The following is a 23,069-nucleotide window of genomic DNA, read 5'->3' on the forward strand; positions in this document are numbered from 1 at the left end:
CATCCACTGCATTTTAACTGGTGGATAATGTTCTCATTGGCAATCACACCACATCTAACTTTATTTCAATTTCTATGTTGTGTTTTGTATGCTGTAAATTTGCTTATCTTTTGTACGCATACTTACACCTGAACCCTCTTTTCGGACGCAAAAAGCAAAAGCAAAAGCCCTTGATCCGCGATAAAAAAAAATTAAAAAAAAAAACTCATATTAAATAACTCGAATTTCAACTCTTAATCGTAATATAAATGAGACTCAAATAAGGGTTTACCTCGAACTTTACGTCGAAAGGTGACTCAAATTCAAAGTTGAAGTCGAATTGTAATTCGGAACTCTATCTTTAAATGTGACTCAAACTCGAAGTTCAACTCGAAACTTGGTATGTGGTTGAGAGTTGTCTCGTTGTCAATCATACCACATTTCTTTCTTTCTTTATAAGTTTTTTTTAATGCATTAAATATTACCAAATTAAACTGCTTTGACATGATAAATTTGTAAACCTCCATGAATTGTTATAAAACTTGTATAGGAGTTATTCTTTAAGATCAATATAAAAGCATTATGTAAAGGCAAACTATCATCAAGTAATAATAGAACATCATAACGTAATATCAGAGTTCCACATAAGACAGCTGTGGCGTTCCATAAAGTATAGTGTTATTGTCTGTGGGGACATAATTGATAAATAAACTACTTCCCTTTGATTTAACAAACAAAAGGTGAGCATGGGTATTAAAATTTTATTGTCTTAATTGCAATATCAATAAAGTTATAAGTGGTATATTGTCAATATTTATATAATTGTTTTGAAACATTTTAATACTTGATGTAATTAGAAAGCACATATCATAAAATTTATGGAAAACACAATGTTTTCAAATTGTCGAAAAATTAAATCTGGTATTAAATTCCATTTTGAATAATGTGGGCTCATTTAGTTATGTCGCCCATCACAGTCAAATTGGAACTAAATGTTTCCTGCTTTTGAATTTTAATGTAGTTTTTTCAAAATAGTATGCAAACTTATAGGAAATTGGAGTTAATATCAAAAGTGTTCAATCAAGTAACAAAAAAGGCCTTCTATGTATATTCTTGTATCATAAGAGCTTAATCTCACAACAAAATATTGGAAAGGCAAATCCCTTTAGTAAACTGTTAAAAAAATAAAACACTTGGTTATACAAAATCTGTTATATAGATGATGCAATTTATCACATTAAACAATGTCCCATCATAGTGAATACTAGTTTCATGATTTTTCATTTATGCTTAACATTTTCTTAATTTCATATTGTCTATTAAAAACAATTTGCATATACATATAAGATTTGTAATCTTATAAAGCATGTGAAGATAAACATCCGCGCCCGAGGGTTCGCTTCTTAAGAGCCTACATTTACCGTAAAATTTGCAAAGGAGTAAGTTCGGTAAGTGCCATATTTGGCCTCAATTATAAAGTTCATGGTTACAAGACAATAATTGTTTTAAGTTGCCTTAAAGACATGTGAAAAAGTTAAACAGAGCTGTTTTTGTCAAAGTTTAATTCTAACACAACGATTTTTACATTCCAAAACGGTCAAGATAAGGGATTTTGGTGAAATTTGACAAAATCAGAGGGATTTCAACCAAATAAAGGACCAGGAAACATAGAGCGCAGGCGTCGACAAGCTTAATATTCAAATAAGACATGTTAAATGTCTTCACAAACATTATTCTAAAAGATCTTTGTTGTCCACGTATGCGCTCTATGTTTCCTGTCAAATTATCTTTGGAAATTTACCCATTTTCATTGATTTTTTCGTTAAAAATCAATATGAGTACAACTTGTGACGTCATAATGAAACGCAGAAACGTAAATTTTTAAACAAAATGGCTTATATCCTATCTAGTCAATGTATTAGCTATAATTTATCGTGATATTGGTCAATAAATCCGAATTTGAAATTTACGCTAAAAAAGTGGGCCATTTTAGGACCTTATCGAACATACTCCTTTGGCGGTGAAATTTCTTATAATCTTCTGCGAAGTTTTCGATATTCTCCCAGTCTATTTATTTTCCTGCTTCCATTTCGATCTTCGTTTGAAGTTCCGTATTTTTTGTACTTTTTTTATACTACACTTTTTTGCATTTCGTACCCTTTCCAGTGCTGATTTATTCGATTGCACTTCACTACGAGCAGAACTAACGTTGAACTTATTGGAACAAAACAAGACTGCTTCTTCAAATGCTCTGACGCCTTCTACTCCCGTGCCAACACCGGCTGCCATACCAGCTATACATACGGGCGGAAAGAAAATTGTAATAAAAGCTGAGATGAACTTTATCTTATACTGAATAGAAAAAATAAAATAAAACCATGGAGTCACCGTTCATTTAAGCTCACCATCTACCTTCGAAAGAAACACGCATTTTTGTTAAAGTACTTTTTTCTGTTTAAAAAAAAAGAGAAAAAGAGGTAATATCGGAATAAAAAAAAAGAACTTTATTACAGAAATCGCTTAATTTGTTTAGTTTAAGTACAGCTATTTGAAAAAAATAATTAAAAAATATAGGTCACCGATGAGTTAAAAAGATAATTCCGTTTTAATGCCAAAAAATGGCATTTTTGCACCAAACATGCCAAAGGGAGATAACTTGGAGCTTTTTCAATGATATAAAAATTTAAAAAGTCATCTGGGGCCAAGATGAACTCACTTTCTGGTTGATTTATGCACCATATCATAAAGTTACAACTGATAGTGTAATAAATAAAATTTGCAAGGAAAAAAAATTTGCAAGAAAATATTTTTTTTTAAATTTGGCTGAAATTTTTGTACCCTCGAGCCTCCTTAAGTGCTCTGTAAAAGCTGATAAATGTCCCATAACTATCAACAGAACTTCTAAAACTTTTTCAAATTGTTCTCATGAATTGTGCCCTGTACAAATTTGAATTAAATTCACCTCCTGCTTTATTGAACACCAATTACTTTATCGAAATTTGTGAAATTAAATGTCAAGAAAGTTCGACGTGACCAAGTTAAGAATGTTACCTCATTGTCATTACACCTTTTCAACAATTGCCTACAACGACAGGTGTGAGCGTGGAATTTTAGGGGTGGTATCAAAAGTAATAGAAACTATCGCAAACGTAAACTTATAGGTAGTTATTTGGCCTAATGTATATAACAATTGGAAGATGTGGTACGATGAAAATACGATTAAATGTTTGGCATTAATTTTCCTTGAAATTTTCTGGCTTACGATTGATCTGAAATGTTTTACCTTTTTCTGTTATACTCACCACATAATTGTATTAGAACTAAATCTCCACACTAGTTCATTTTTTATGCTTAGTCGCAGCATGGACTATACTTTTTCTTTCATTCCTCAATGTTCCGTAGAAAAACCGTCCATTATGATATGTTTTAACTATTAAAAATATTTTTCATGCAGCAGATAAGCATAACAAAGGAGTCAGTGCATTGTCACTGAATACATAATTTAAATGAACAGCAGATTGGAGAATGAAAGGAAAAATCGCTTGAAGTGTCTTACAAGCTGTTTCACATTCAGTTGTTTTATAGAAATTATTTTTTATTCAAACGCGCAACCAACCAAAAACCTCAGGTGCTCCAAAAGTATTTACAGGTTATGCTCAACATGTGGTACTAGTCGTGTTGCTCATTTAAGTACACATTCGTGGTTGAGTCTAATTCGGTAGGTTACATTCTAGGAAAGGAGGACGAGATTGCGGTCATGTCCCTCATCATCTGTAAAACGGATATTCAATAATTATCAACCAACCATGATGGTTTCTATTATATTCGCAAAGAGATGGTGTCAACCTCACGACTTGGAATTCTTGGTTCAAAAAATGGCTTGTTGACAGCAAACGTTTTTCATGTATATCAAGGAATCACGAAAGGAAATGCAAGTTCTGGGGTATCCTTTCAATGTTGAAGAAAAAGTCTACATGCTGGTGCTAATGGAATGTTACTACATAGAAATGAAAGGTTCACAATTGGTCGGCTGAAATCATCTTTTTTGTCATAAAGTTTTGTTTTCAACCGATTATGTGTCAATTTCTAGATGTAAGTCAATATATAAGGCATACTTAATGGAGCATGTTGCATCCTTTGTAAAACAAGGTTCGATCCAATATTTCTACATAATGAAATCCCGCGGTACTAATTCGGGAATATGACAGTTATTATGCATTCGTTTGATATATTTGAGCTTTTGATTTTGCCACTTGATTACGGACCTTTTTCCTCGGAGTTCTTAATTTTTGTTATTTGTGTTATTTTACTTTTTATCTTATAGTCAATGGGATAGAAGCGCTCACCATAGACATTACACGTTTGATTATGAGGTGAGAGGACATTATCTTTTAGCGAAACGTAAGTGGTCTGACCAATTGATAAAAAGGTTGTGATAACGACTATATAAACTTTGATGGCAATCAGTTCTCTAGAAACATCTATATTGAGAGATTTAAACAGCCATATGGCAACATGGAAACGGCAAGTTGATTCCAAATTATTTCCCGTTTAGGAAGTATCTCTTCATTAAAAGGGATGCCAAGAAGCGGATAACTATCGCAAACAAATTAGCAGCAATGAGACATTGTCCTTTGTCATTAAAAGTTGCTTGTAATTTTAATGTTATCGAAATTATCGACCCAATGTATGCACACCACATCTTCCTATATCTATATATGTACAGTTTATATAAGTTAAGTCATGCTTCACTTTTTCATATTTATAACGAATCTATAACGTATCATTGACAAATAACATTTTATTCAGTTATTGTTGAATGCAGTCAATTGTTTTACATTGTCATATCGGGGCCCTTTATAGCTGACTATGAGGTATGGGCTTTGCTCATTGTTGAAGGCCGTACGGTGAGCTATAGTTGTAAATGTCTGTGTCATTTTGGTCTCTTGTGAACAGTTGTCTCATTGGCAATCATACCACTTCTTCTTTTTTATAATCAACTTTGAAGTTAACCGGATCGTGACATTCATCATCGCACATTACGTGGCGCGCGAAACAAATAAGTGAACTTATACAGCCATGATACTCTGTAAGGTATATAAGCCTTTAACAGTCCATTCTGTAAAATATTGGACAGATCTGAGGCAAAATTTAACAGAAAGGACTGTTAGAGGCTTATATCTTACTTAAAACATTGTTTAACACGTCGAAAAAGGTAAAATAAAAGAAAAAGCAAGCAACGATTTATTTTCATCAAGTATGAAAATTGTTTTGTAATAAACTTTCTCTACATAAAAATCTATCCTTCATTGTGATCCCTTTAAACAATAGCTTATACAAAATAGACAAAAAGAAAGCTGAAAGTAAACAACAGGTATTGATTTCTACATGAAGAATAAGACACAGGGTATGCGTATTATGATTTTTGCGTGCGTAAGGATAACTCAATATATTATATAATATTTCAAAATGTAGTCATCTGCTATTAGTTTCTTGTTTTACTAGGTGAATGAGAAAACAGGAATAGCATATGAAGACAGGTTTTTGTTGAACCATATTGAGTGCACCGCAGTCGATTTTATTTCAAATATCTAATTAATATGAACGAATGAAGAGATAACAACATACAGTCAGTTATATTCTTTTGTTGAAATTTTAAAAATACTGTTATTGTTTACCCAAATGGTACCACCTGAATCCCCCTTTTTTTTCTGCAAGGTCGTGTCGCTCGTTTTCTGTTTATAAGTGTAGTGAGTCCCTTGTGGTTTTTTTTTTTTTTTAATTTTACCGATACTTAATTTTGTCTCGATTTTCTTTAAAAAAAAAAACTTGTATAAAACGATCAATGCGTAAAAAGTACGTATCGGTCACACGATTTGTTTGTTTGAAAGGTAAAATGCGATAATGTCTTCCTTTATTCTGCTTCCCATATTCATCGTCGTTCATAGGCGAAGTGGTGCATTATATTCTGAATCATATTTAAGCAATAATATCAGACTTAAAATACAACAACTTGTAATAAACGTCGAAACCTGAAAATTATAAAAAATATTATAGTCCCTAGTTCATCAAGGAAGTTCTAGATTCGCACTTTGTACACAGTTAGGTTGTTCATGGCCCTTGTATTACGGCATGATCTATCAAATTTTGGAAGCATTACTCTATTGCTTTTTTCATTTTAATTGTTGTTGAAATTGATGTTAGGAAGAATAAGAGCAACACCAGAGGTCAATTTTGATAACCTGAAGATGGACGAGGATAAATCTTTTAAAAAAAGAATTTCATAGGCAACAAAAACAAGACTTACAACGAGCATAATCAACTTATTGAATTAGTGCTAAAAGAGACAACTCAAAAACATGAGAAAAATGGCTGTGATATAAATATTACTAGTGTTAAAAATCAATTTGAAAGTGAATTTTTTCCTCAAGAAACCGTTTTGATCAGTGACAAAATTATTGTATTGGAAGGTGACTTTGATAAAATGTTTTCTTTTAATTGTCATTTCTTCTTTTTTTGTATTTTTTTACAGGATGAAAACAATTGGGGTAATTAATACTTCTTTTTTATTTCAGTGATTGCACTATCAATTACCTGTAAGAATCAGTTATGCTATCTTTAGCTCTACAATATTTTTAAGAAAGAGAAGGGCTATTCTTAAAAATATAGGACAGCTAAAGGTAACATAATGGTTTCTTACAGGTAATTGATAGTCCAATCACTGAAATGAAGAACGGGTAAATCAATAGAATGACGTCACAACAATGTTTTAATCTTTTATATATTCCATGCTTTTACATTGGTTAATTAAACTTGTCCTGAACAGTTATTAATAGATTGATTTATCTAATCTGTTTAAGAATCGGTAATTACCATTTCCCTTCAAGTGCACGTTTGTTTACATTCTTACATCATGCGCTGTGCGGCGACTGCATACGGGAAAATATCAGTAGATTAATGTACAGGTAGCACGGTAGTATTTGCATTCCAGAATTTAGGTTGCTTTTTTGTGTACCCTGTGTCAATGTATCTGAACATTGTGATTGATAAAATAAAATACAGTATCAACTGAACATACTTTCCAAAACTGAGGGATGAATCAGGTGTAGAAAAATATGAAATAAATTTACATAAAAGTGATAATGAAGTTTTGAGAATTGTTTTTTAAATTTGCACTGCATGATAAAAGACAAAATAGCAAAAAATTAAACGGTCATGATACATATTCAAATTTATTACTGATTAGTATAATGAAAGTACTTCAGTTAACTGTTTATGTAGAATTTTTTGGAAGTGCTAAAAAGCGGAGAAAATCCTTAAAAGGCTATCATTATCCTTTATGAGCCAGGAAATACTAACGTTCTACCTTAAGTAAGGCAATTAGTAAATGGTAGTATATCTATAAAGATTTTGATAATATGAAGGAGTTTTCTTACAAGATAGTTTACGCTCACTTGTTTTATAGAAATTTGAAGTTTCGTATGACTTTAAAGTCAATATTTCTCAAGTCAGGAATCTGTAGTTTAGTGGTTGTAGTCGTTTTCATGTTTGTAATATTTGTTTTTATCAAATTGTTTTGCTATGAATTATATCGTTAGTCTTCTCAAATGAACTGTTTCATGTTTTTCATGTTGTGGCCTTTTATAGCCGAAAATATAGTACATGTATTTTTATCATTTTTATTTTGAAGGCCGTATAGTTGGCTTTAAATGCTTACGTCCATTTCATTTAATGTTTAGTGGATAGATGTCTCCTTGCCAATCATACCATATCTCCTTATTTTTATATTATGAAGTCTGTATAATCGTGATCTATAATTGTCTTCATTGACCTTATCACATTTTTCTCTGATGTTACATATGCATGCTAATAGTAAGAATCACAGAAGAAATTATAGTACCAAATAACATAAATAACTTTACTTCTTGAATTGTGGTAAAAATACAACTTTTATAAGATAACTATTTGTCAATCTGAACATGCTAAACTGTTTTAGTCATACTGTTCATGAAAAGTACATTTTGCTACATTCAGTTGAGGATTATGCCAGGCAATGGGCTAAGCGCGAGAAGGAAGACGTAGACACTCTTTCCGAATGGATTAAGGCAGTGAGGTCGTTAATACAAATCAGAATTAAGAAACTGAATGGGTCTATCAATGCCCATGCTACGTCAATCTTTAAAGACCCAAATGTTGCAAAACACCTATCCTACCTCCATGACAAATATGTTGTTATCCCCGCAGATAAAGCCCCAAACAACATCGTTTTTGATTGTAAAACTCATTACATTAACTGCTTGATAAACGAATTAGGTATTGACAATTCACTTGGAAACTCAACATATACCCTCACCACGACACTTACTAAAGAGGAAGTCCTTGATAATCATAGGTCTGTTCTGTGTTTCTTTGGAATTTCAACCAAAGATGAAGAACTGGATCTTCCTTCACTGTATTGGATACTTAAACTACATAAGTGTCCTTACAAACAACGGTATATTGCTGGGTCTTCCAAGTGCTCCACGAAACCTCTTTCTAAATTATTAACATCTATTTTATCAACAATCAAAGACGGGCTTCAAAGTTATAGTGAAACTGCCTATTCTAGAGGGGGCGTGAATCAGATGTGGATACTTAAAAATTCCAAAGATCTTTTAGAGCACATACAATCTAACTCTCTTTCATCTTGTAACAGTATTAACACATTTGAATTTTCTACCCTTTACACTAGTATTCCACATTCCAAACTAAGAGACAAATTGAAAGAGTTGGTATTGCTTTGCTTCATTAAAAAGAATGGCCAACGTAGATACAAGTATCTTGTCTTAGGGAGGGATAAATCTTACTTCGTAAAGGATCATTCTGATTCAAACAAAAATTCTCTGAAACTGATGTTATCAAGATGCTTGATTTCTTGATTGACAACATATTTGTTACGTTCGGAGGACGTGTTTTTCAACAGGCTGTCGGCATTCCAATGGGAACAAACTGTGCCCCTCTACTTGTCCACTTGTTTCTTTATTATTTTGAGGCTAACTTCATGCAGGAACTTCTTAGGAAGAAAGATAAGAAGTTAGCAATATCCTTTAACTCTACTTTCCGCTATATAGATGATGTCCTTTCACTAAATAATTCAAAATTTGGTGACTATATGGAACGTATCTATCCCATCGAGCTAGAGATAAAGGATACTACAGATACAGTCAAGTCGGCCTCATATCTTGACTTACATCTAGAAATTGACAATGAGGGTCGGTTGAAAACAAAACTTTACGACAAAAGAGATGATTTCAGCTTTCCAATTGTGAACTTTCCATTTCTAAGTAGCAACATTCCAGCAGCACCTGCATACGGGGTATACATCTCCCAATTGATACGATATTCCCGTGCTTGCATTTCCTATAATGATTTTTTTGATAGAGGGTTGCTGCTTACAAGGAAACTATTAAACCAAATGCAAGAGTTTCAAATGGTGAAGTTGAAATCATCCCTTCGTAAATTTTACGGACGCCACAACGAGTTGGTTGACCGTTATGGAATAACCGTTTCACAAATGATATCGGATATGTTCCTTACGTCGTAACTACAATCCCCTTCCCGTTCATGAATGTGACCTACCGAATTAGACTATTTACCGGATTTGTTATCACATAAGCAACACGACGGGTGCCACATGTGGAGCAGGATCTGCTTTCCTTCCGGAGCACCTGAGATCACCCCTAGTTTTGTGGTGGGGTTTGTGTTGTTTATTCTTTAGTTTTCTATGTTGTGTCATGTGTGCTGTTGTTTGTTTGTCTTTTTCATTTTAAGCCATGGCGTTGTCAGTTTGTTTTAGATTTATGAGTTTGACTGTCCCTTTGTTATCTTTCGTCCCTCGTTTGCTAGTAAACCACTCGCAGGCAACAATATCATTTTATTAAACATGATTAAAATTTGGCAAAAGATATCATATTTCAATCTGTATTAGTGAAATTTTTGAATATATTGTTATTAAACTTCATCTTAAATCTACATCGAACGACGATCCATCATAACATTGGCTTGTCAGTGCATCCAAATAACAATTTATAAAAGTAAAAAGTTATAGGTCGATGTACGGCCTTCAACACGGATCCTTGGTTCACACCTAACAAAAAGCTATAAAGGGTCTAAAATAACTAGTGTAAAACCATTCAAACGGGAAAACCAACTGTCTAATCTATATAAAAAACGAGAAACGAGAAACACATATAAATTACATAAACAAACGACAACTACTGTACATCAGATTCCTGACTTAGGACAGGTGTCTTATATATATTATAGTTTCCGAAAAACTATTAGAACAAAAAAGTCGTCTCTCAACGGTAGTGATTCCTTTATTTTGTCAATATTTGATTTCGACGATTTTGACTTGTTTATAGATATATTTTGCAGAGTATGTTTGCTAGTTACAGTTTTTCTATATCTTTAAGTGGCTGCAAAAAAAATATTAAAAGGACAAAAACTCTTCTCTCTAGAGCAATAACCAGTTGGTAGTTCCGACCACTTTGACTTATTTGTCTATCGTATTTTGTTGAACATTGTGGAAGGGGGAAATTTTTACTTATCTATTTTTAACAGGGCAATATATTTTTAGAGACGTAATATGTTATTCTTTTTTGTTTGTAATACATTAACACTGGAAAAGTTTAATGTCTTATTCATTAAGTTTTTTAACTCTCTCAATAATTTCATAAACCAATATTTTGACTTTTATTATTATGTCTGTTTTGTTAATGTATCGTTGTATATATAAAGGAATTTGATGTGACTGTCATATAAGCGAGAGGTTTAGCACTGTAAAACCAGGTTCAATCCACCACTTTCTACATTTGACAATGTCTGTACCAAGTCAGGAATATGACAGTTGTTGTCCATTCGTTTGATGTGTTTTGTCATTTGAATTTGCCATTTGATTAGGGACTTTACCATTGAATTTTCCTCGGAGTTCAGTATTTTTAGTGATTTGACTTTATACTAAATAATGATGTCAGATAAAATTCGAAAGGGTTGTGTCTAAATAACATTTTTTAAAATATTTTTTTCAATCTTGAAACTGTAAACTGTTAAATATATTATATTGTTCATGGTAACATACAATTTATCTATTTAAGTGACCTTTTTAACTTTTTGATTCGAGCGTCACTGATGAGTCTTTTGTATACAAAACGCGTGTCTTGTGCAAATACAAAATTTTAATCCTGGTTTCTATTATGAGTTTCCTTTCACGGATTTGGCTATACTTTTTGGACCTTTTGGATTATAGCTTTTATATAAGCTTTGGATTTCAAATATTTTGACCACGAGCATCACTGAAGAGACATGTATTGTCGAAATGCGCATCTGGTGCAAGACAATTGGTACCGTTAATTTTATTACTACCACTGGGTCGATGCCTCTGCTGGTGGACTATTAGTCCCCGAGGGTATCACCAGCCCAGTAGCCAGAACTTCGGTACTGGCATGAAAATACGGATTTTTTTGTGTTATTAAAATTTGCTGTTACAAAATTATTATAAATTAAGGAATGTATCTCCCTCATGCAAAGCTCTGATTCCTTTCACGGATTTGGCTATACTTTTTGGACCTTTTGGATTATAGCTTTTATATAAGCTTTGGATTTCAAATATTTTGACCACGAGCATCACTGAAGAGACATGTATTGTCGAAATGCGCATCTGGTGCAAGAAAATTGGTACCGTTAATTTTATTATTTGCAACCATTTGGTCGAAGGCACTGCTGGTACATTTTTTATTCCCCGAGAGTATGACCAGCCCAGCAGTCAGTACTTCTGCGTTGACATGAATTATCATTTATATTGTCATTATTATACATTAACTGTTTTTTAAAACTTTGAATTTATGAAATACTAAGGCTTTTCTACCTCAGGATTAGATTACCTTAGCTGTATTTGGCAAAACATTTAGGAATTTTAAGTCCTCAACGCTCTTCAACTTTGTACTTTATTTGGGTTTTTGTTTTAATACAAGCATCACTCTTTTCTAGACGAAACGCGCGCCTGGCGCAAATAAAAAGAAATCAATCCTGGTATCTATGATGAGTTTATTTTAAATTGTAGACTTAACGTTCACCGTTTACCTGACTGTTAATAGACATAGTAAGTTTACCTATTTGTTCTGCGTTGTGTATATCATAAGATCGAAATAAAACCATAAAAAACACACGAATGTCTTTCATATCAACTCCATTTATTTACAAAAGAAAAAATCAATTTACATAAGAGATATCACCTACGTTCGTACTAATATCGTTTATTTTTGCTGCTGTAGAAGCTCAGATGACCTTGGACATATATAAGAATGAAAAAAGAATTGGAGAAATTTCAGCCGAACAGAAGAAAGATCAATCAGGTATTGAGATCAAACAAAAAAGAGAAAACGCCAACCAATTTTAATTGAGAAAATGTTTTGTGTTTTGCAAAACTTCTTTTGTAATATTTTTTATAAGTAGATATTTTCTTGGTGACTTAAATTTACTCTTTCTTATTCATTATGGTTATAATTATAGGGTAGCTTTGAAAATTGTCTTGCTGTTTCCAAATTTCCATCGTCTTGAGTAACAAAGTGCATTTATTTTGTTTTCTATCGTTCCCTGTCAACACATTTTACCAGATTAATATCTAAATGTAAGTAGTGAACAGATTGATTCATGTTCTCAGTTTGAAACACAGAAAAAAGACGATGCTGGGCTGTTTTCATATCTGTACATGAAATTGTCATTACTAACATAAGCATTTGCCTATGTGGTATTTTACACATATTCGCTGCATATGGCTGTTTAACAAAATCTTCTTTATGTACATTCTTAGCCATAGCATAATTAAAATTGGTTCAGACATTAGACTTAGAAAATCTTCTTTATTAAAAATATTAACAGTGCTATATATGAGAATATGCAAACCTTACATACTATTTTCACATTTTTAAAAATTTAATAGTAGGCATGCTTTTTGTATCAGCAGCAACGCATCATTTGAACATTTTACAATATAACAAATGCAATATCTCATGATTGATAATACAATATATCATGTCCCTGAAATTGGAAAAGGAGTAATTTTTTCCAAATTAAGCCATGGTTTTAGTGTTTAGATTAGTTATCAAAGGTACCAGGATTATAATTTAGTACGCCATACGCGCGTTTCGTCTACATAAGACTCATCAGTGACGCTCATATCAAAATATCTATCAAACCAAACAAGTACAAAGTTGAAGAGCATTGAGGATCAAAAATTCCAAAAAGTTTACGGCTAAGGTAATCTATGTCTGGGATAAGAAAATCCTTAGTTTTTCGAAAAATTCAAAGTTTTGTAAACAGGAAATTTATAAAAATTACCACATTATTGATATTCACGTCAATACCGAAGTGTTGACTACTGGGCTTGTGATAAAACAGATTTAGACAATGAATTACCAATTATTCCACCCACAATAACAATTTGAACTAGAGGAAAAGCCAATACATTTTTAGAGTTGCAAAATATGCTTTTTTTGTCTTTTATGCATTAAAGAGGTACTAAAACGCACATAGCATTTAATTCTTATTTTAAAGTTCGAAATACTTTATCAAAAATGCACAAAAAAAAACTTTTAAATTTTGTTCATTAAATACAGAGATGAAAGCATGTAAAGTTCTACTATTTTTACCGTAGGACAATCCAATCTACGATACTTCTGGAAACAGCTCTTAAAAATCTACAAGAAGTGACGCACTGTGGATCACTTCTTTGGCTTATCTAAACGTTGTTTAATAAACGAACTTTCTTCTAATCTTTGATTTTAATCACAAGAATTTTGCTTCCCCTTCAAGGCTCATTCTTTCTAATGACCAATTTGGCAAAAGGAACAAAATATGTTTCAGAAGGGAAGTGTATTTATACCGTGGTCCAATTGCAAAAGGGGAGATTGGGTTGGGTTAATTCAACATTAAGTTTTCAACTGAAAACAATGTTCCTGATCGTTCAACTGAGACAAATTGGCGGTCAATATATTATATTTAAGCTTTTAATTAAAAAACATATTGAGTCGAGAAAATAGTTGGTTTATATTTACATGTGCGTAAAGTTGTATAACATTTTGACTAAATATGACGTAAGAGGCTTCTGCTCCATGTAATACAGATAATTATTTGCAAATTAAAACAGAGTAAATGCAATACCTATTAAATAATGTCACTTATCAAACTATAAAGTCTATCACCTTATAAACAACAGGTGACATTTCTACATGGCCATTTTTGTTAATTACCTGAGTGGAGAGATAATAACTACTGATTTATTTTTTTTATTTAACAGGATGTTTAATTATCAGTAGGTGCATTGTTTAATAACCAGAATAAAAAAAAATTATGGAAAGGATTAATACTATTTTTGCTTGATTATTTATTTGCAATTGCTTAAATTTCAAATGAAAGAAAATGTCAATATTTTAAAAGCAGTATGGTATAATTTTCTTTATTCAAATTAAATTTGTCATCATAACATTTAGGATTTAGGACATAAGTAATTTGGGAACCCCTTATTGAAAATATTTTATATCATTGGTTTTTTGTTGAAGTTATAAATTTTCTTATATTTTTTAACTTATTTAATATGTCTGTTGCTTTTATATTTCTTCGATTTAGGTTTTATATCTCATTTTCTTATTAAAAAATGATATATATTTACAAATAAATAGGCCTGTGATTAAGGACACAGACATATATTACAATTGAATTATATGTCTCTATGGCAAGCGTTCTAAAAGTTAGACCACAGAAAGTAACTAATTTGATTGTACAAAAGTAACAAATACTATTTGTTTCGTTTGATTTAAAACATAGGAAAAAATTCTAGAATTGCTTTTGGTAACTTGCATGGATTCATTTACAATTTATGAAATAGTTCGTTTGAACGTTGAGTAATGAATAGATGTCAAATTTTATGCTCGAAAAGGATTTATTTATTGGCACTTTGTCACATAAATTGTATTTTTTCTTTTGATGTTTTGATTTGGTTAAAAACAATGTAAGGGAAATTAATGGTATATCATCTGCAATATAATGTTGTACCGTAGTTTGTTAATTAAATATGCAACTCAACTAGAATCTCACGGAATGAAGGCGGAGCTTAGCTATGGTACAACATATTCATCTTCATGCTATTCCATGGTTGAATCTCCGCCCAATTATTGAAATATATCCGCCTCTGAAATATTTGAACGACCATGAGCATTTATTTGTTTTCATTATATAACATAAATCAATAAATCATTCATAAACATAACACATCTCAACTGTCAGTCAAGACACCTTATTTTAAGAGTTTCTAATTTTTGAAAAAAGTACTTCAGTAAAGTTTCTTCCTTCAGTTCCGAAAATTATAAATACAAAATTGTTCCTTAGAAATATTCTATTTAATTTCATTTAAAATTGTAGGGGTGCCTAACTACAGTAATAATGATAAATACCACTGAGCGGAGAAAGACATTTTTGAAATATTTTTTTCTCAAAAATTTTCTATATCATAATTGGATTTTACTATTAAATAGGGGAATGTACACTCTTTACGCTCCCTTGATCCATCACTGTTTAGTGTTTGGCAATTGTGTTTAACATTTCGTTTAAATAATTGATTTGATAACAAAATTTATAACATTTCTTTGATTGAACTACGAAGCTAGGCGATCATACACGGGACGCATAACTTACTTGCACGAGCTTCCATCTCATTTAATAAAATGGTAACGTGATCAATTTCTTATGTTAGTTCAAGCTGTCAATAATTTTATTCATATTACAAATTTTATATACCATGTGTAGGCTTATCATTCGGATTCGTTTGTTTAAATATGTCAACTCGTGAGAACCATGGCTTTTATAGTACTTGCCATAATGAAACCATTTAAGTACCACGCCACTTTGACAAATTGTTCTCTATTTTTCATTATTGATCAGTTCAGAATGAATTTCGTTTGCAAAGTTGCCATATACACAAAAGTTCTAAAAAAATATACACAAAAAAATATTTTGACAAATGTTTTCTTATTACAAAAAAGAATACACTACAATCTTAATTGAGATTTTTTTGGTAATGTGACTTTTTATCCAATATTTTTCCGTAGGAAGGACTATGCTCGTGATGCTGGAATCTGCTATAACGTGTATAGGATATAACACATAAAAAAATAGTGTACATAAGTTCCAAGTACTATGACAACCAAATATACTTATACTCTTTTCCATTTAAAATTTTTATTTGATTTTAAACCCCGCATATGTTAACTACAATTCTATCCAGTATTTCATTTTTCATTGAAATAGCTTAATCAAAATGTTTTGCTAAACCAGCCAAGCAGATTACTGTGACTGACACAGATATCTGGAGAAAAACTTTATTACACGCCTAATGTAAATGTAAAATGAACGTGCACCATCTACCTGAAATTATAACAGTATCATAACAGGTCAACATCTACCTGACTGCTGATTTCAATGATTTCCTTTGATCTACATTGTATATATCTTAAAATCATACAAATTCTAGAAAAAAAACAAACGATAATTTGATGTATCATCTCTCTCTTTAAACAGAACAGAAGGAGTGTAGTAGGAGACCTATCGCTCTCTTTCCAAAAGTCACCAAACTCTTCCGTAACCTCTTTGCAAATCATAAAGGCACCCCACTTATAAAGCGACGAGTCAGTTGCTAAAATCAATTGTAAATGGGGTTCTAATCTCCAAGAGGCAGTTCTCTTCCAATTATCCAAAAAACGCCAATATTATAATTCTTCTTTTAACTCTTTGTAAATGCTAATTTTCTTACTATTTCTAGAAGCAAGGCTTATGGTCCTATTGATTTCTTTTGAAAACAATCTGGCAGAGGGGACAGCAAGAAAAAAATGATATACATTTTCCTGCAAAACGTTGAAGGGTTTTAATGCCTACGTCATTGCCATCAAGGATAGATTCCCTTAAAATTCTAAATGATTCTTTTTTCTGCTCCGGCAAGATAAAGGCCAGTTTAGCTGAGTCACAAAACATTCCCAAGACACTTGGCCAAGTTTAAAAATATCCCAATCTAACAAGAACCTGACAAAGAATGTACAGACTTTTTTCCAATTCGGCATGACCTGATTTCTTCTTCAAATTTGTATTTTTAAACTCGCAAACTAACCAATCATCTATGTACAATAGAGAAGGTATACCAAGGGAGTGACAATAGCTGATTGGAACCAGACCAGTTGTGTGATAAATATAAGCACTAGCTTGGAAGCCGAAAGGAAGAGGGTTAAAAACCATGTACCAGCCTGCAAACTGGATTCCAAAATATTGTCTAGAGTTGGGATTTAAAAGTATAAGATCGTAACCAGACTTATCATCAAGAGGTGCCATGAAAGAATCCTTTTCTATCAATCTAGGAACCTCTTTAAGAGTATCTAAAGAAAAAGGGAAATCCTTATTCCATAAATTAAAGTATCTTTCATCATGGCACATACATGGTTTAGATAGCTCAATGGTGATAGGTAAAATAAGGAACGGCGGATCACATTCCCCAACTCTGCCAATTACAGTTAATGATCCATTGGCTATTCTTTCTAATAAAGTGTCACATAGAAATTTCTCAAATCTTTTGCAACTAGCAGAATTTTGAAAATAAGCATGTTGGGGAAGGCTTGAATCATAACAACGACCCTTAAAATGTTTAAACAAGGGCCTAATATCTACCCCATGTTTAATCCAGTCCAAAATTTCACCAGGACAACCTATTAGCTCCCATTGTTCTGAACAATACATTAAATTTCCTGCTTTGAAAAAGTTAGGATCTAAAAAAGACAGATGCTCAAAATCATAGTCGCTACCATTTACAACCTCTTCAGCACTTGGTAAGCAATCAGAGGGTTGGGTGATCTCTCCTTTATAATCTACTGAAAGTATGTCACTTTGCTTTCTTTATTTAACGCTAGATGGATCGAAACCCGATTTTTACTCCCAATCTGGAATTTCTGGCTCAAGCTTTTCTTTCTTAGCCAAAGGTTCATGATCCCTGATATTCTGAAATTAACAAAAAAGAAAATCTTTTCAACTCTGAAAAATTGCTTGAGATTTATAAAATGAAATAAAGGAAGGAGACACTCAACCCTTGCCTGCGTGAAAAAAATTCACTGGAGATCAAAGCTTCTGGGAAAGGGAAAGGCATGTAAAGATTAAAATTATTAAAAAAATACACAAAATACAAAATTAATTGTCTTTTTTCATCTTTGGACAATTTGCAATAAAATGTCCCGACTCCTTGCAAAAATAGCATACACCGTTTGACACTCTCCTGCCTCTACCTCCTTGCATTCTTGGAGGCCTAAAACCACCTGAATTATAGTTTGGCCCTGGATAAAAATTATGATACGGGAAACCAAAACCTGGATTCTGATATCCATATCCAGGAAAAGGAAATGCAGGAGCAGAAGTAGGTGGAGCAGCTAATATATCCTGCCTCTCCTTTGACCCTGATGGTTCCTCGTATTTTTTTAGATTTTGCCCAGTCTGAAATTAAGGAGGAAATCTTCTTGTCCTCCTGGGAACCAAATAACTTTAAGACGAGCCCACAAAAATCAACATTATCTTCGTATTTTTTACACATTGAAAAAGATTTTGAAAATAAAGAACAGTCCTTATGATTCGCTTAGTTAGCTGCATCAACCAACATTTCGATGGCCGCAAGTAATACTCCCGGTGTTGTGAGTTTTGGTCTTGCTGCCAAAGTTCTAACGTAAGATAGTGCTTCATCTACCTGTAAAACCTTTGAATTTTCTTTAACTCATCCAGGTCTTGTCTCATTGCTTGCAGCTGCTGGTTTGTGGTGGATGGGTCTCCAGGAGTCACTTTACCATCACTTCCTACAACAAACAAAACGAACAAACTAAACTTCCTTGCAACAGTTTTTTTAATATATATATCAAAAGAAAAATCAAGAAAATCAAAACATACTAGCAATACAAATACAGGACAATGCCTTGCTCTAAATAACATATGTAAGCTGTAAATGTAGGAAACCATGAACGTATAGTGCCAATACTAAATGCCTAAAACAAAGTTAAGTGTAAAAGCAAATAACGAAAACTTTATAAAATTATCAAGTCTGTTTTCTGTAAAAAAATTAAGTTAACTTAGCAAAGAAATCCTGATTTCCTGAAAATGCAACGAAACAAGACTAGAACTGTTGCCTTGAATGATATCTCACTTAAATAAACAAAGGCCTGCATAAAGGTCCATAAACATTAAGTTACAAATAAGGAGACATTATCTTCGATAAGCACTTGAAAGGGGCTAAATTAGGACAAACGGACAAGCAAACTTATCCAAAGAAAAAGGTAAAAAAGAAATATTCATACCTTTCGCCGCTGGTGTATCTGTACTCTGATTACTTAACCTCTGTCCTCTAGCACCAACAGAATTAGCCAATAATATGCTTTCATGCACTAGAAGTCTCACATTCTCAATACTGTCACCCTTCAAACACAAAAGATTTAATACATCTTTAACGGATTCACCTGGAATTAAATAAAATCATTAATCAATCAATCGAAACAGATACAATTACATGCATAATGTGTAAAAAATCACTAACCGTGAAAAGCGAAAAACTCGGAGGTAACTTGTTTACCGTCAATATAATACATTAAATAACAAAAAATAACGTATAAACCGAAAGCTAATTTCATTGCACCAAATGCAGATCTACATTTCTAACAAAAATATTTGTTCAAAAGAGCATTATCGGTCAATTGAAGCTAAATTATCAACAACAAAAAACAACAACATTAAAGCCATATTTACTTTGAATATAAGGTTCTCTGAAAGTCTTAAGAAAACGTTATAATAAATTATGAATTACCTGTCAGCTTCTCAAACTGAGCAATTAATTCGACTTTTGTTAAACTCTCTAAAGGTTCATCTTTTTTCAGTCTTGAAAGCCCTAAAACCGCTTCTGCATCTGAATTTTTTACCTTCAAAATGATCGGGATTAAACTTTTCCCCGCCAGGGAGCAATTAGGTTTCAATACCTGAGCCATAGCTGAAATTGTTAAAAACAAATTTAGTAATCCCATTGCAAATCCGCCATTAAAAATCGTGCAATGCGGACTGTCTTCGTCATAAATTGAAGATACAAATAACTTTTTCTAAATTAACCCATGAACATTCAATAAAATAAATGTGCTCTTGAACTCCTAGAATGAACTAAACCAAAAACATTCTCCTTAAAAGTTATTTTCAATATCTCGGCAATAACGCAAAATTCGGAGACTTCTTCTCCCTAGATATATTTAACAAAAATCTCTTACAATATTTTTATTACACGCTGCAACCTATGCAAATGCCACTTTAAGCTTTAAATAATACAACACTTCCCGACTTACAGGACAGTTCTCAATACGCGTTGTAATCAATGCAGACGCAAACTCCATATAAGTACATTAATTATAAAAACAGCATTTAAACACAAAAACCAGCCGTTATCAACAAAGTACATTGAAATCATTAACTACATTTAACAAAGATTTAAAAAACTTACTTCCACAGTAAGAAACTTCTTTACTTTAGACACTACAACCACACTCTACTCAAGAGCTGTAAAAGTCCGTGCTGTCACGCTTGATAGCATGGCCAAACTGAATGTATTGGTCAAAACACGCGGGACTCACTTATGATATCTTTTATTCTGTGATAAGGTCAGTTTTTCTCTACTTAATATTTCACATTCATACTAAAATACTGATATGAATGGATTGTATAGATGATTTTGTATGAATGGTCAGAATGAATGATTTCAGAGTAAAAGGTGTATAAAATAGTTTAAAACATATAAAAGTATATTAGATATTGTTTAAATCAGTTTAACTAAATTGACACAGTCAAGTAAATCATTTTGTAAGTATTTCAGCCATAAACAGTAAAAGTATATGAATAACTCAGTTTAGTGAAAAGAAGTAATAGTAAGAGATACAATAGTAAATTTGTACGTTAAGACGTATTTTTAACTATTAAATGATTGGATAATTTAATGCGTAATCTATAAACACAAATAGTTATGATAATACTTTTATTACAGAAATTTGAACCATACTGTTCGTATGTCATGTAGAAATAGAAGATTCCATATTGTAAATACAGGACCTATGTACCTCATACATGGTAGGTTATGTATTCTGTTTATATGTGTGTTTTGTTGCTTAACATTTGTCTTGAGCATGGCTTTAATATTTGTTTTAATAAGCTTATTGTGTTATGTTACTGTACACTTTGCTTTATGTGTACTAATTCAATGTTATTAATTTGAATGGAATGATCCGTAAATGACTATCAGAAGAATATTTGGTAGAATGCAACATGTTTAAGGTTAAAATGTGTAATTTGTGATGAGAACAATATTTCCCATGGTTAACATTCTATGTAGATAGATTTGTTTGTAAATAACATGGAAAACCATAGTTGTCCAGTAGGGGATATTTGAGTATTGTATTTTAGGCATAGTCACCTAGAATGAATAGAGTTATCTTTCTTTGTACTGATTATTTGTGTTTGTATTGCAGTGTCATTTCATATATTACACAATAAAACGAATCCATTGATCCTGAGGTGTTTATTTTATTATACGACCAAGACAACCTGGTTACATAGACAGACTAAAAACCTGTGATAATTTAAAACAATTAAAAAATATTAAAAGCTATATTAAACTCCAAATAAACTTATTTTTGTCCATCTGATGAGTTAAGCCTTTTTCAACTGATTTTTATAGTTCGTTCTTATGTTGTACTGTTATACCACTGTCCCAGGTTAGGGGAGGGTTGGGATCCCGCTAACATGTTTAACCCCGCCACATTATTTATGTATGTGCCTGTCCCAAGTCAGGAGCCTGTAATTCAGTGGTTGTCGTTTGTTTATGTGTTACATATTTGTTTTTCCTTCATTTTTTTTTTAACATAAATAAGGCCGTTAGTTTTCTCGTTTGAATTGTTTTACATTGTCTTATCGGGGCCTTTTATAGCTCACTATGCGGTATGGGCTTAGCTCATTGTTGAAGGCCGTACGGTGACCTATAGTTGTTAATGTCTGTGTCATTTTGGTCTTTTGTGGATAGTTGTCTCATTGGCAATCATACCTCATCTTCTTTTTTTAAACTGTTCATTAGATAAGAAAAAGACATAAATACAGTTTATTGACATGTATTGACAAATATACGCTTTAAGAGTGATATTTAAATGTAACGTTAAATAAGCACTCGTGATCTAGTGGTATCATGCATAGTCACATTGCGCTGTTAACCTAGGAACATCGGATATAGTCGAGTCGAGTGGATCCTGAATTGAATGGATGTTATTTCTTGTTTGACTTAATAAATATTTTGATATGAGCGTCACTGATGAGTCTTATGTAGACAAAATGCGCGTCTGGCTTACTAAATTATAATCCTGGTACCTTTGATAACTATTTAAACAATTTATTTTTGTGATCGGGAATCATCCCAAAACTACTTTATTTCATTTACTATGAAAAAAATTCAATGAACCATGAATGAGAGTGGGGTGCAAAATAATGTCCATGACAATGAGATGCGCCAATACCCATTGAACGGCATACCAATTAACATTGACTTGACATTAGTTGTTCTTCTAAAACCGACATAATAGCAGACTGTAACACAGGGACTCGGTTAGCAGATTAAAATTTTGTTAATCGATGATTTGTATATTTATTAAGTATTTTCTGTCTATTTGTATTACTTTATTAACGTATTTGACGATTCCATCGATTTTTCTTTGTTTTCTAGCAATGTGCACTTTACTATCCATATCCGTATACTGAAAAAACCGGATATGGATAGTAAAGTGCACATTGCTAGAAAACAAAGAAAAATCGATGGCATCGTCAAATACGTTAACAAAGTAATACAAATAGACAGAAAATACTTAAAAAAATATAAAAATCATTGATTAACAAAATTTTAATCTGCTAACCGAGTCCCTGTGGACTGTAATTGTTGACGGAGGTGTCGAAACGGAATGCCTTAGATG

At 32.2% G+C, this 23,069-nt stretch overlaps 1 pseudogene; it reads right to left on the reverse strand.

Annotated features, from left to right (window-relative positions):
- Positions 1-18,237: 18,237 nt before the first annotated feature.
- LOC143060836 (uncharacterized) lies at positions 18,238-21,185 on the reverse strand (annotated as a pseudogene).
- Positions 21,186-23,069: the final 1,884 nt, after the last annotated feature.

Source organism: Mytilus galloprovincialis, chromosome 1, assembly GCF_965363235.1.
Source record: "Mytilus galloprovincialis chromosome 1, xbMytGall1.hap1.1, whole genome shotgun sequence".
Classification (NCBI taxonomy): Eukaryota; Metazoa; Mollusca; class Bivalvia; order Mytilida; family Mytilidae; genus Mytilus; species Mytilus galloprovincialis.